The sequence below is a fragment of the Strix uralensis genome, chromosome 1 (assembly GCF_047716275.1).
Source record: "Strix uralensis isolate ZFMK-TIS-50842 chromosome 1, bStrUra1, whole genome shotgun sequence".
Taxonomy (NCBI): domain Eukaryota; kingdom Metazoa; phylum Chordata; class Aves; order Strigiformes; family Strigidae; genus Strix; species Strix uralensis.
Genome location: NC_133972.1, coordinates 134494720 through 134509527, shown reverse-complemented (window position 1 = coordinate 134509527; position 14808 = coordinate 134494720).

Below are 14808 nucleotides of genomic sequence, written 5' to 3'. Positions count from 1 at the left end.
TTTCTATAAATAATAATTTCCTGTAAGGTGTTGTTAGCTTGCTACAGTACAGATAGATGAGATTTAGCTGTGGGTTTAGTGGGGTTTTTTCTGTATTTTTTCTGTATTTTACACAGATTTAGTCATCCTTGGTATCAAAAAGTATAATAATCATCCGACCAAACTACTAAATCCATATTATATTGTATCTTGGTCTTTGTTTATAATTTCCTGCTTTTAAATATTCACCACTTCAATATCTGTGCTGATCTTACATCTAATTCAGATTAAATTCTTGATTCTGGATTATTTTCCTCACTCGTTCATATATATGGGTAGTGTGGTTGCTGTTTTCTAGTCAGATGGTACTCCTCCATGCTTCATTAAAAATTCAGAATCTTTTTCAAATTTCAGTGTGTAAATTACCTTGTTTCTTGAAAGAGCATATTGAGTATTCTTACATCCAGATGTGACCGTTTCTGTCTGTGCATTCACTTTCAATAGCCATTTCACTTTTGCTTCCATCCCATCAATATCATACCTCTTACTGCAAAATGAGGCAAAATATTGGTTTGCATCCGGATCCATGTCATTATTGTGTTTCATATTTAGCCCATCCTCACTACACAGTGGACTCATTTCCTTATTTATTTGTATGACAAGAGATTTTCACTAATTGTTTTAATTTTATTTGCAAAGTTTCACCTTGGTTTTTATCAGTCCATACACCTTGTGCTTTATTTTTACAAAAAGCATGAGATTACACTCCTTTGCCAGTTCCTAACAGCATACAGTGCTTCCCTCCACTGTTACTTCTAGTGCACTTCCTCCATCACTTTTTTTTAATAATCTTCAGTGAGATCAATGGTCTGCAGTGCCTTGTTCATGCGCTAGAGCTACGAAAGCATCTGAAAACCCACCTGGTCTCAGAGGCAACTGTAGCTGCCTTGGCACAACAGAGAGCAGCAGGGACCCTCAGCTTCCTCCATTCCCCGTGTGTCACCCCATGGCTCCCAGAGGGGGGCAGAGTGACCAAGCATTTCTAGGTAAGGATGGGATGACATGAAGGATGGTCTCATTAAAATCAGTCAAAATCTTTTCAAACGTGCACTGGCATGTCTGAGCTTTGCAAAACCTATCCCAGAATCAACATTTTCTCTTTGCTGCTCTTGATATTAAGATACTTAGCACAGGCATATCACCACAGGGCATGAGAACATGTTATGTACAACAACTACTACATACGCATTTGGAAACTGCTGGGGGAACCCATTGGCGTGGCACATTTGAAGCAGCAAAATTAAATCCCTGGTTTATATTCAAGGCTCAGAGGGATGGCTGAACATATGCCATGAACATATAAAGTTGCCACCTCTCAGCAGAGAAACCCTAACATACGGGATATGAATATACTCACTACCAATTTAGCTTATTTCCTCTGACTTTAAAGCTCAATGGAAGAGCAACATTTCACAGATGAAGTGCTCTGAGAACACACAAACGACTGTTCCAATATCCTGCTACCTTGCCATAGACTTATGAAGTGCATGAGTTCTCAGTGTAGTTTCTGTTAATTCAGTGCCTATTATTACTACTTCTAATAGTAAAAGGAGAATCCTGCAGTACTGACACATCAGTCCTGGGATTGAGGAAGTCTGTATCTTATTCACATTTATCTCATATATCTGCTAAATGACAGTGAACAAAATTATTCTGATTGACTTAAATTTCCTGCTCCATAGACTGAGAATGGTAATGTTAGCCTAGAGCATGGAGATGTTATAGGTCCTAATGCTTTAATATGGGTAATGTGATTTCTGAATCATCAAAAGAAGGTGTAAAGAAGACCAGAATATTATTATGGCAAATAAGATACAAATCTTTGAGGATTCAATTATATTTAACTTTTTTGAAAGCCAGTGTTTTAACTGTTAAACAACCACTTCTGATTATTATAGGACACAAAAGCAAATGCTGTTGTGTCCTATAATAGTCAGAAGTGACACCACAAAACAAGGGTTTGAGACAGATACAAGATAATTTCTAACACTTTAAACTGGAATGCAAATTTCTTAGCCTTGAAGCATGGCAGCCATTCAGGAGTTTATTTTTCTGGCTTCGAAATCTGAGTTGTACTTAGCTATGGGATCTGACAAGTTTCTCCTGCCTTACATCATCTCTGCTCACCTGGCAGCACAGAAGAAGGTGTCTCACACTAACGTTGTCAAGCTAAAGCTCCACTGAGAGGACAGTGATGAATGCTGGTTTAAGTCTATTTAGCTTGTGTTGGGTGGGCAATGGATGAAGGCCAGGTATATGAAGCAGTAAGAATTATAAACTGAAATGAAAGGCTCCACTGCATATAGTTTGATTCTTCGTGTAGTCAAAAGGAGGTTTCTTGACTAAACAGTGATTTTTTCCTAAATCAGCTTTTCTCCACAAGCCCACATGTCCATAAGATGTTTGTCTTCTTGAATTACTAGCACTGGCAGACAATGCCATATCTGTACTAGGAGGAATATGGTCTAGGGAAAATGATAACAATTCTGCAAGAAAACAATCATCCTTTGACTTATATAACCCTATGTGCCACTGAATATTACAGTGACTAAACTCCAGCTATGCATGCAGGCTCAGTGTATCATTCCTTAGGTGAACAAATTTCCACCTCAATAAGATGAGCACAGCCAACACTATAATTGCTCAGTGAGTGATTTTTAAACACTTTTAATGCTGCCAAATCAAACCCAATTTCCTCCAGAACAAGGCCGCTCATTGATGCCCCTTGAAAGATATTTTCATGACATTTAGAAGTAGGTTGTGGATCAATACAGTTGTACTCTGTGGGAATATTTTAGTACATCACATGGTGTAATTATCCATGACCACAAATACACAAAGCCAGCCATCACTGGCCAACTGAACATGCGGTAATTGGAAGTCTAGGTGCTCTAAAACAACGAACAGCACCAGTTCCTTAGATAATCACTGCTTTTGGATTGCCTTCTTGCTGTGGATGCCTTTTTGTTGTGGTTGCAGCTAGGATGCAGGGCTTTATTCCCTACTTCCAGTTTTGAGGCATTGCTCATATTCCATGTGCTACAAGACACAGCCTTTCCTCTAAATCTCATCAGCCTTTTTCAGTAAAGGGAAGTGCAATGACTGTGTGTCACTGTGTTTCAGGTCCCTCTTGTCTTTACTCACTCTGCCTGGAGACCTGCAGGATTGCACCCTCATGAGTGCCAGCTGCTGGATATTGTGACACTTCCAGGACAGGACACCCTAAAAAGAAACATAAAAAAGGAGGGAGGAGTTTGTTTCATTAAAGCAGCCTAACACCCATTTTTTATTGTGTTATTTATGTTAAGTATGTATAGAAAGCCAAGTATGTATTAAATAACAACGTGTGTTTTAAACAATAAAACCTGATGTATTGCAAAGCAAAGAGAAAGGCTTCCCACCTGTGCAAAAGGAATTTACCTAGACACAACACCAAAACCCTGCTTCCTGCAAAGGTGAGAAGAAAAGAAAGCTTAAGTTCAGGAAATGCTTTCACTATCAAAGATAACTACTCTTTAGCTAAGCCTTGACTACTGCTACATGTATTGTGAAACAAGGAGGTAGTCAAGCCAGCTGATCTGTCAGAAAGATGAAACAGCTACAGATGACAGAGTCTGTCTGGATGGGGTAGATCTGCCACTTTTCTAGTGTGGAATATGTCCAAGGGATTTTAGGTATTAAATCTGCTAAAGCATCTACTGAAAAGGCAAACACATTTTAACTTGAATTGGTGTTTGCCTTGTAACCAAGATGTGGTTAGGGACTTATGGGCCAGAGAAGCCCTCCTCTCCAGCTTTAGGCTCTGGATTGCTGAGCTCTGGATAGGAATCCCCTTGGTGTCAGGGTCCTGAGCACACTCCCCCCACTTGTAGGAGCCTATTTGACTAAGTTAAGGCATCTCATTGACTGAGTCCAAAGTCAACTCTCTTGTTAATAAGAACTATTGTGAAGAAAGCTAGAAGCAATGTCCTGCACTTCAAGCCTTCCCATAGGAGCTGCTTTTGAGCTGCAGCTCTTTAGCTTGGCCATGCCTCTGCTACATTACAGCTCTGTGTGTCCAGTGTAAATACCTCCTCAATCCTGACCCTGATCCTGACAGACTGACCTGACTTCCTGCCTTGACCCTGGACCAGTCTGATCACAATGGAATTGCAGGGCTGTCACTGGACTAAGGCTGACCCTGATCACTGTCCCTGGACCTGATCCTGACCCTGTCTGTCTAAACTTCCTGACTTCTTGTTGGGGAGGTCACAGACCCTGCCTGCCTTGCTGTCACCCTCTGCTCCTAGTTCCCCTTTGCTTGCAGAGCAGCTTGCCCTTGCTGCTCCATGACATCTGGAAAGCATAAATCCACATTCTTTTTCACAGAGAATAGGTGGGTCCAAACACATCCCAAATCATCCCAGATGTCACTATCTCAGGCTCTGCGGCTGATTCATGAGAACAGCAATGCAGAAGAGTATCACAGACTCACAAAAACATTGTTTGGAAAGGACTTCTGGAGATGACTGACTATTCCAGTCTCCTGTTCAAAGTGGCACCATTGCTAACATCAGGTCAAGTCAGCTGTGGCTTTGTCCATCTCAGTTTTGAAAACCTCCAAGAATGAAGAGTCTCTGTACAACCTTTTTCAGTGGTGCATTACTCTCCTAGTGACTTTCTCTCGTAACCTCAACCTCCCAAGCTGCAATTTGTGGCCTTTTATGGTTGCAGTTGGCATGATACTCAAATGTCCCAGGTCCTCCTGGACTGAACACTGCTGTTTATCATGTCAACCTCTGTACCTAATCTAATGTCATCCACATATCAGCTGAGAGTACACTTTCTATCACCATCCAAGTCTTTGATTCAGATGATCATATGGGCCTCGGTATCAGCCCCTAGGTTACTCTATTTATTTTTTGGTTTTCATCTTGACATTGAGCTTTTGATCACTACTCTTTGAGCCTGATGATCCAGCCAATTTGTAGCCCACCTAATAGTCCATCCAACAAACCTTTCCTTCCAGCTTCCTACTGTTTCATCTTGCAAAGAGATATGCTGTGGGAGATGGTGCCAAAAGTCTTAATAAATTGTTCTCCACTCATCTACTAGAAAGAGGATGTCAAGTGATAAGCTACAGAGAGTGATTTTATTCTCCTAGTCAACTGTGCCACAGTTGCTCACTTACATGGCTAGCTATGGTTACTCCTTTCTCCACTATGCCCTGGCTCAATTACTGTCCCACAGGCATTTGTGCCCACAGCCTCTCTAACACACAGACACTATGTCTCTGCTTTGAGTTGGTTTTCATCATTAATCACTTTTAGTCTTTCTAATTTTAAGCTACACAGCCCAGTTTGAGCCTCAAATCTCTTACTGTGAAGCCATACAGCTGCTCCCCCATGGTAAATGGAAATTCTTCATGTCCCTCATTTTTGTGATTACTTAAGATTGCTGTGACCTGCTACTAAAGTCTGACAACTCCTTTAAGCCCTGTCAAACCTCTCTTTTGTCCTGGACACTTTCTGTTGGTTTGGTTTTTTTTAAAAAAAAAACTTTTAAAAAAGATTTATCATTTCTTTTTAAATATGCCTGGAAAATGAGATACTTGCAGTACATTTATACCTTTCCAGCAGACTGCTGAGAGTGTGGGCTGCATATAGCAGGCTACCATACTATAACACATGAAATGGTCCATCATACTGGGTACCTGCTGGAGGCCTGAGCTGAGCATAGCCCTGGGCATAACATCTACTGGAACTGCCTTTGATTGATCTAAGCATCAAATCACTCATGGATTTTGTTTGAGAGATACCCGGTTGTTCCCCTCCAGAACAGATCCCAGGACAAATCTAGCCTGCATGCTGTGCTGCTGGTCAGGGAAATGGGACCCTGGAGTGAAACAATGAGTAATCCAATCTGACAGGCTAGTGACCTGTTGACCCTTAGATAAAGAGCTCATTGTTGATGCTGTTAACACAGGGAAAAGAGTGATCCAAATCTTCTTAAGTATTTCCAGTAGATGGATGGTCTGTTAGGGAGCAAGACATCTTGACTGACATCTCTTGGTGAGTGAAGAGAAAAGACTGCATTGGCCAAGTGTCACTTGTATTTCTGTCATAGGACACTTAAGACATACTTTGCCAATTTGTCATTGCTGTTATTTTGCTCAAAGGCTCCATTAAGTGTTAAGTAAAAGAAATAACATAATGCTGCTTATTCTTTTGGGGTCAAATGAAGTCAGAGAACTGCAGAGTTTACTTTTGATGAGGGCTTACTGCAGACTGGTATGGCTGAGTTTTGGAGCATGGGAAAAATAGTAAAAGCGAAAAAAGTCGAAGTGTTCCCATACAGTATTTCTCATGTAAAAACTCTAGGTAGAACCCTTCATGCCACTTTCTTTCTGAAAACTTTGTGACAGACTTTAATAATGCAGAGATGGTTTTTGCTGAAGCTGTAGGACCTCATCAACATACCTGAAGAACCTGACCAGGGATTCTCAAGTCAGCAATCAAGCTTACAACTACTCTTTCAGGAGGAGACAACGTTACTTGGGGGAATACCAGGCAAATTGCTCTGAGGGGCTAATGGTAATCCTCAAACTCTGGGTTCTGGCAGCACTGAATACCAAACCAACACTGAATACTAAACAGCAAGTGATACAGCTGTGGAAAGGGAAGAGAAAAAGTGCTACTGCAGAAACACAAGTGTCATATTGCATACTTCAGACTATGACAGTCAAACTGTTGTTAGGAGTGAGAAACTGCTGAAAATCTTATATAATAGACATTTATAACTAATATTATCACTGGATTTCCTAAAAGTAGGCTGTGTTCCTTTCAGGCAAGCACATTCAGTTTCTACCTTATTTCTTGTACTCAATGAATCATAAATACTGACTCAGAGAGATGGAAAATGCTTGATAGCTGTTTCTTTTCTGCATTTGGAATAAAGCAGGAGTATGTTTCCATTCTATATGATATGATGGATAAACCATGTCTGTGACAAAGAAGGACGAGAAATCTGCTAAAGAAGCCCAGATAATGTAAATTAAAGAGGAAGTGGGCAAGGATCTTCCTGAGCACATCAATGGTTAAACAACTCAAAGAATATAGCCCTACAAAAGATGGAAGGATTATTAGCCAAATCCTCATATTTAAAAGAGATTTGAAGACTTCTGCATCTATAATCTGGTTAGCCTATCATTACCACCATGCAGAACAATGGAGTTCATCTGAAGCAATGCACAACAATACTTAATAAAAACTTTTAAAGAAAACTACATCTTTTAAAAGACCATGGTAAAAAACCCTAGAATTTTCTCTTTTTTTCTTTTTTTTTTTCTGAAAAAAACACCAAACAACAACAAAAATAAAAGAGGTTCATTGGTTGATAAAGGCCCTGTGTTGAGTATGTCAGGGCACACTACATCTTGACTAAAACTTTACACCCTGAGAATGAGGCTCCCTCTTCTGACGTGATGCTTTGCTACCTGTCCATGTCTCTAGGAGACATCTCTTTGAACAGATTTGCACTTTCTGTCTAGCCTTGAGGAAAATATAGTGAAGAATAAAAACGTCTTTAACAATAACAAACGCCTTACTATTCTACACAGGAAAGGAGATGAAAAATTAGAGAAGAGCTATGCAGGTTATCACAGAAGGCTGCTACTCAGCTTAACTCAGCTCAGCTCAGCTCAACCAAGATCAACAGTGTCTCTTTGCACTGTCAACACTGTTCGCACTTACATGTATTTGAATCTCCTACCTGTATTTATCAAACAAGCCTTTTGTTTTGTGTGTCAATAGAGCCGGAATCTTCTTTCGGGATTATTTCACTTTATTGCTATAGCACTTCATACAGCAGCTAAATATAACCCATAGTTAGGTCTGATTCAGCTGCTCTTGTTGGACTGTTTTTCCTACCAGCTTGACTGCTGAACTTCAGGACAATTTCGAACCAGATTAATGGCAGGCAGTGGTTTAAGGTTGACGACACACTTAGAAATGGCAGAAGTGCAAGATTCTTGTAAATGACAAATTCATGCAAACAGTGCAGCTTATTGAGGAAAAAGACTTCCAAAGTAGAGAGCAGAAGTCAGCTGTAGATTTTACAGGCCTTTAAAAGCCAGTGATGTTTTTGAAAGATGGGTGGTCACTGTGGAGGCAGTGCCTTTTTTTTTGAAGTTTGAATGGAGGTAACATGAGACTTCAGATGGGGACGGCTCAGCAACGCACCCCCACAACTCACTTTAAAAATAGTGGCCAAATGCTGCATTTGTCAAACATCTAGGCAATCTTTTAGTTAAGCCATACACTTTAAGGCATCTTAAGATCCAGTGTAAAGAGCAACAAGCAGGGATGTGCTGATATGGCCTCTGGATCTGTTCCTGGAAGAACATAACTCCATATATATTTTTCTTAAGAGCATGGAAAAATATGTGAGGAGAAATTGACAGTGTATTCACAAAGAGAACAGCAGGTTCTGAAATTAAACTAGTTGATAAGCTTTCAGCTCAGAAAATCAAAAATCTCCTGTGAAGTACCATTAAAAACTGCTACAGCACCAGTTAGTGCAGTGTAATCCAATCAAATGAACTGTAGGACATGAACATGACAAAAAACTTCTTCCCTCTGTTACAAAAATATGTGCTTATCCCACTACTTTCCTGATATTGTCATGGCACAACGCATAAATGGATTGGACAAAGAAGAAACATTTTGTTCTCTTCCTATCTGCCACAGAAGGCTTTGCTTTGTTAAAAGCAGAAAACACCGCACATTAATATGCCATTCCCCACCTGATGCCTGTCCAACATCCTTATTTGCAGCAGCTAAAGAGCAGCTGCACCTGCCTGTATCTGCAGTGTATCTTTGTTGAAAGGATTTTAGATGACTGTGTTGGCAAACACTGGGTCGACCAAACCTAGCTGTCAGCATGAGGTAATAATTGACATGTAACTCAGAATATTCAAACATATACACATTAGCAGAAGCCATGAAGGTAAGGCATGCATACTAGCCACAGAAATAAACAGCTTGAATGATAACATGAAACACATTTATGACATTCTGGATGCTTCTACCTCTGTCTTAAATACAAGGAAATCGAACTTAATGAGTTCTGACAGCTTTCACAAGTTAAGTCTGACAGGAAGCAGACTAGAAATTTCTATCTTATATTAAACATATAAGCATGATAGCACCCTACTAACTGCTCCAGGCCTATTCTTCTCAGTTTTCTTTGTTTTCTTCGATGTTAAATGTTGCCAGTAAATTCCAGTATGAGCAGCTTGCTGCCACTTTTAACACCAAAGTGACTATAAAAAATAGTCACAGCTATACCATTATATAGTTTTAACTGTTTCATAATAGATAACTGTCCAGTATGGCATTTATTATACAGAGGTGCTGCTTTTTCAATATGGTGTAAACTTGTACAACACCCAGAAAAGTACTAAGCAGGGATGTGCATAGCAGTGCATGCAAAACCAAGCATCAGCTGAGACACTAAAAACTACATGCACATTTAAGCTGAGATAAATTACAATCCTGTGAAGGCTGCTTATCAGTCCTCGGTCACTGTGAATGATAACCAAAGAGAAAGTATTATCTATCATTCTTTCAACAGCTACAATAAGAGATGTTCTGGTATATTGTGCTAAAATATCATTGTGCCAGGCTGTTTTCAACAGTGTGCTATTACCGGTGGCCTCACAGTCAGGGACAGGTGGGAAAAGAAATTACTTATGACAGGCTGCTCCAAAGAACTGCCCAATTGCTTGTAGCAACAGTGAACACCCTCTGCTCCCTGGGTTTCAGAGTGGCTGCTATGAATGCTGAGTTTCACAGGACAAGATACAAACCTTGTACCAAAGGCACAAGAACTGGATATAGAAATGGGGTTTAAAAGACAACTTTTATTTGCATTCATTAATCTGCTTATGTTGAGAGACATCAGTTTTCTTCTTATTTATGATAAGACTGCTTACTAGATCTTGATTTCTTGCAAGCATTAAATCAATTTTATTTCATTATGCAAGGTCTTTGGGATAATGTAAATAATTTCAAAACAAAACAAACGCAAACACAAACAAACAAGAAAAGAACCTGAATACTTCAGGTTGGTCCCTTTCTGTATTGGTCCAGTTTTACACTTGTGGTTTATTGATTTGATCACAAACCTGGTGTAAATGATGATAACACAAAGATGAGGATGTCTGTTCCATTTTCTCGTACCAGTTATTTTCAGAGTCTGTATGTTAAAAGAGAAAGGGAGACATATTACTTTATGTTACCACACCAACATCTATCTCTCATTATAGAAATTATTCTGTCATTATTTATTATGGAAATATCACTTTTATGGTTAGGTTATTAGAAACAGTAATTGGAGCATGATTCATGTCATAAATTTAGTACATTGTAGATGAGTAGTTATATATATTAACACTTAAAAGAATCATTACTACTTAGCAATAACAGAGGAGGTGCAGGACAGGTTCAGTGAATTGATGGAGAACCGGGAAGATTTGATACTTGAGGCAAAGGCCACTTATCCCAGTCAGCCACTAATCCCCAGGAAGTACTCTGTGCCAAGATTGTTAATATAATTATCATATTTTAAAAGACATGAGAATGGTTTCACTTTTGGGTGAATGAATCCTGCATCTTGAACATGTTGAAGAATAGATGCAAGGTGTCACACAAAGACACTGTCAATTTTCCTTGGTTTTACATTTATGTACTCTTGAATAGAGCTGGCTGAATACTAGCTGATGTTTAAGGCATCTACATGCCAAGTTCAAAGATTTCCACTATTTTGGAAAGGCAAAATATATGTTTGCTTAAAGGTTGCAAAGCATTTGAGTAAGAATCAATAACCAGTTATGATCCAAAGATAATTTGTGATGCTCTGTAGATTAGTTCTGTGCATTCATTGCTAAACATCTGGAGAATGGGGATCAATAAATGCAGAAAGATAAATTTAACAAATATCAGTCATTATTCAAATTAGCAAAAACAGTTACAGAAGATTATGCAATCTCTAGAAAAGGAAATATAGAGTAAATAACCATATAAGACGAAAGCAGAGCAATTCAGTTTCAATGAATACACAGCTACCTGTGTCAAAGGCCTGTTGAAGTCAATGGTAGTTTTTAGAACAGTATTGCACGAATAGATCTTTATGGTAAATATCATAAACCCCATTGATCACTTTTGTCTCAGGACCTAGCAAATGCTGAAAAGGTCTATGGTAGGATAATGCAAAGGTTAAAGCTATGAGGGGGACTATGTACATTTTAAAAGGAAAAGCTACAATTAAAAGAGGCAATATGATGAGTATGTAAAATAAGAAAATATATCATGAAAAACAGATGTTTGAACCTGTTTTAGCCTTTAGATTACCACAAAGACAAGAAATAGTCATACTGAAAGGCAACAGACATAAAATACTACAAGTACTCTGTTTTCTACCATTTATAATTAACCTGTGCATTTTATTGCCACAGGATACTACTGAGGGAAGTAGCCTAGTAAATTCCTGAAAAGAGCAGCATCCGCAGCTCAGCCTGAGATGACAACATGGTAAGAACTATGAATCCTCATGCTTTGAGGTATCAAGCCAGGGTCAGCTGGGTCTCAGAGAAAAGTTCTCCTTTTGTGGCCCAATAACGAAGGGAGCAGAACCCCTACGGTCAAAAGGCAGATGTTAAAACAGAAGAACTGCTTCTTTGTAATGGTATCACAGCTTTTGTCTCTGGTTTTACAAATCTGGAGGACAGGATTTGTTATGTACTGGGAAGTGTTGTATTAAAATGTCAGCATGCATGTCACGCCTTCTTAGTGCTTGTGATTCATATTCCTATAAATCACTAGAAAGACAGGAATATTTTTATCTTTTTATTTATCTCAGGCTGTTGAACAACTGAACGGCTCTGAGGATTTTTCATTGAAATCAAGTTAGCTATGTATCACAAGTTAAATTGAGCTTGCATCTTTTAATCCAAAAGCAAAAAGTATTTTAAAACAGATTGTAAATTAGTGGTTAAAAAGAAGATGAGGTTTTAGTTATTCCGAATTATATTCTGAACTCTGAGTAAGAACTCTTGTGTAAATTCAGACAAGTTATTTAACTTCTACGCATCTAAACTTCCCCACATCTGCCAAATGGATCTGCCTAATGAAGAAGCTGCTAAATCATTGTGCATTTTGTGTTCCAGACATGAGAAAATGTTATGTAAATGCAAGGTGTTATTACTGAGCATTGTTCTGAAGCTCCTACAAATGAGTCAGATTTCTCTAGCTGTCACCCCACATCAAATAAATGTAATTATATAGTGACATCATAGCTAGGGACATCTTTCTGAGTGAAATTCTTCTAGAGAGTTGTCCCCTGGCATCCCAGATACAGCTTGGCATATTTACCCAGGTTTATAGCAGGAATTATGGTGGACTGTTCCTTGAATTTCTCCATTTGTTTGTGTTTTTGTCCGTCTCTCTCTCTTAATCTCTCTCTCAGGTCACCTACAACCATTTCTCAAGGACCACTTGGGCCAGTCACAGGGTGCTGTTTTCACATTGCACGAAGCAGCACCATGGATGGTAGCTGAGCTCAGCCCAGGAGCTGCATTCCTATGCTGTCTTCCCACCAACAGCCAATGCAGTTCCTTAATAGTGAGGGATATTATGTCAGTGCTGATGATTTTAGCAGTGTGCATCACTCAAAGGTGTTCTGCAACATGTGTGCTCCCAATTACAAAAAAGGGAATTGAAATAATAAGCCTCTGTGTTACTCAGCAGATTTGATTATACCTTGCTGCCATGCCTTTTGAATCCATTCTGGTTCTTTTTCTCCTTGGAGAGAAATCTTTGCCTGCCTCCACACAGGTGCTGGTGATGCTGGAGGGTGCATTTGGGCAAGCAAAAGGAGACTCACAAGGCTTGGGATTACTGCTGGGAGCCAATTTACTTCTATCTGTCCAGGCTTGCTGCAGGGTAAAGGACAGGATGAAGGTGGCACGCAAGAGATAATCAGAATAAAAGCTCCCAGGAACAGTACCAACAGTAACAGATTGTGTAGAAAGAACAAACACAGGGATACTTCAGGCAATGTGCATGGTGACATGATGCCTGCAACTGCAGATCACTGCTATTCTCTGTGAGGAATGTCAACTCCTTGTGTTCTGGATCAGGCCTAGAAGAAAGATCTTTCCCACAATAGATGAAAGGAATAACAAAAATGCACTGAAAATCACCTGGATACAAGAACCACTTTCTGTTTGTGGTGAATGTTATGATCCAAGGAGTAGTGTTTTGTTATTTCTAGGTTACTCTTTTTATGTCTATAAACCAAATAACCCTCCTAAGCACCAGTGAAGTTACCAGGAATTGTAGGTGCCCTACTCCAATTTGTGAAAGAAATGCCAAATGTAAGCACCAGTTCCGAAATTTTAGTTCCAGTATCTTGTTCAAGCTCCAGGGCTAATAGCCATGGAATTGCATATTTTCCTTCTAGCACAACAGTCATAACATAACAATTCCAGCACAACTTTCTTGTTCAACATGGTTCGACCTCAGCCTGAACAGTGCTGCTATGGGGGGAAAATAGTTCAGATTCTTGTGAATCATTTGCTCAGATGCTGAGAGAGCTGGAAATGTTGTTGATGATATGAAGTGGACAGGAGAATAGATTCCCTCATCTATTTCACACAGCTGATAAGCAATAATGCCCTTCAGTAGCTCCCCAGCTGGCCCAGGTTCAGATGACCAGCACAGTAATGAAAGTCTCCATATCCTATTAACAGTTTTCAGGCCATCCATAGTTCATTGAAGAAACGTCTGCTCTGAGCTGAGATGGATGGCTTCCTCTGTAATGAAAATAGAGTGAGAGGTAAGATTGCATGAGGAAGACCTGCTTCTATTTCACCCCTATGCAGGTGGAATGATACTTGGAAGCCGGGGGGAGATTTTTGTTAAGTATCTGGTACCTTTGTTTCATGTAACAAAGGAAAGACAAATGGTAACACATTCATAATTCTAGCACCAGTTTTGTCATAATAAGACAAAATGGTGCCTGAGGATTCCTGAGTATCAAGCAGATGGGCCATCCATTATTTTCCTTCAGGTCAGGGGTCACCCTAAAACGAGAGTCAGCAATCATTTTGCAGGGTATAACAAACCCATTTTTTTGTCTGCTTCTTAATCCCAGAAAGCACTACTGTCCTCTACTTTTGTCCACATACATTATCATTTTTGTCTATTATCTGTGTCCCCAGAGACCTAATAGTCTTTTCTTCAGTGCAGCTTGATCTGGAGCAGCTGTAAGCTTTGCTGCAGGCAGTGTCTGACAACTGCTTGCCTCTTGGTCAGTGTCAGTTCCCTGGGGGAGGACAGGCATTCACTTCATTATTAGAAGCGTGGAAAAAAATCCTATATTCATTTAGATCCAGAATAAATTCGTAATATTTGGAACAAAGGACCCATGTTCCAGTCCAGCTGGCAGTGCTTTTACATTGCCATTCTTCAAGGCCAGCTCCTGCTTAAAGCATGCATTAAGGTCATTTATTTAAAAATAATGGAATGTGCTGCAAAAGCCCTTTTTTCCCTCTGTCAGTCTAAATTTCACCTTCCAGCATCTCTCATTGATCCTTGAGCACTAAGACTTTGTGTGAAACAGCACCTTTGTAAAAGTAAAGATTGTTCAATTACAGTACTTGGTAGAAGAGAGCAATAACAAACAACAAGCCTAGTGTTTTTTTCAAAAACAGGCCCGAGTCTTATTTTG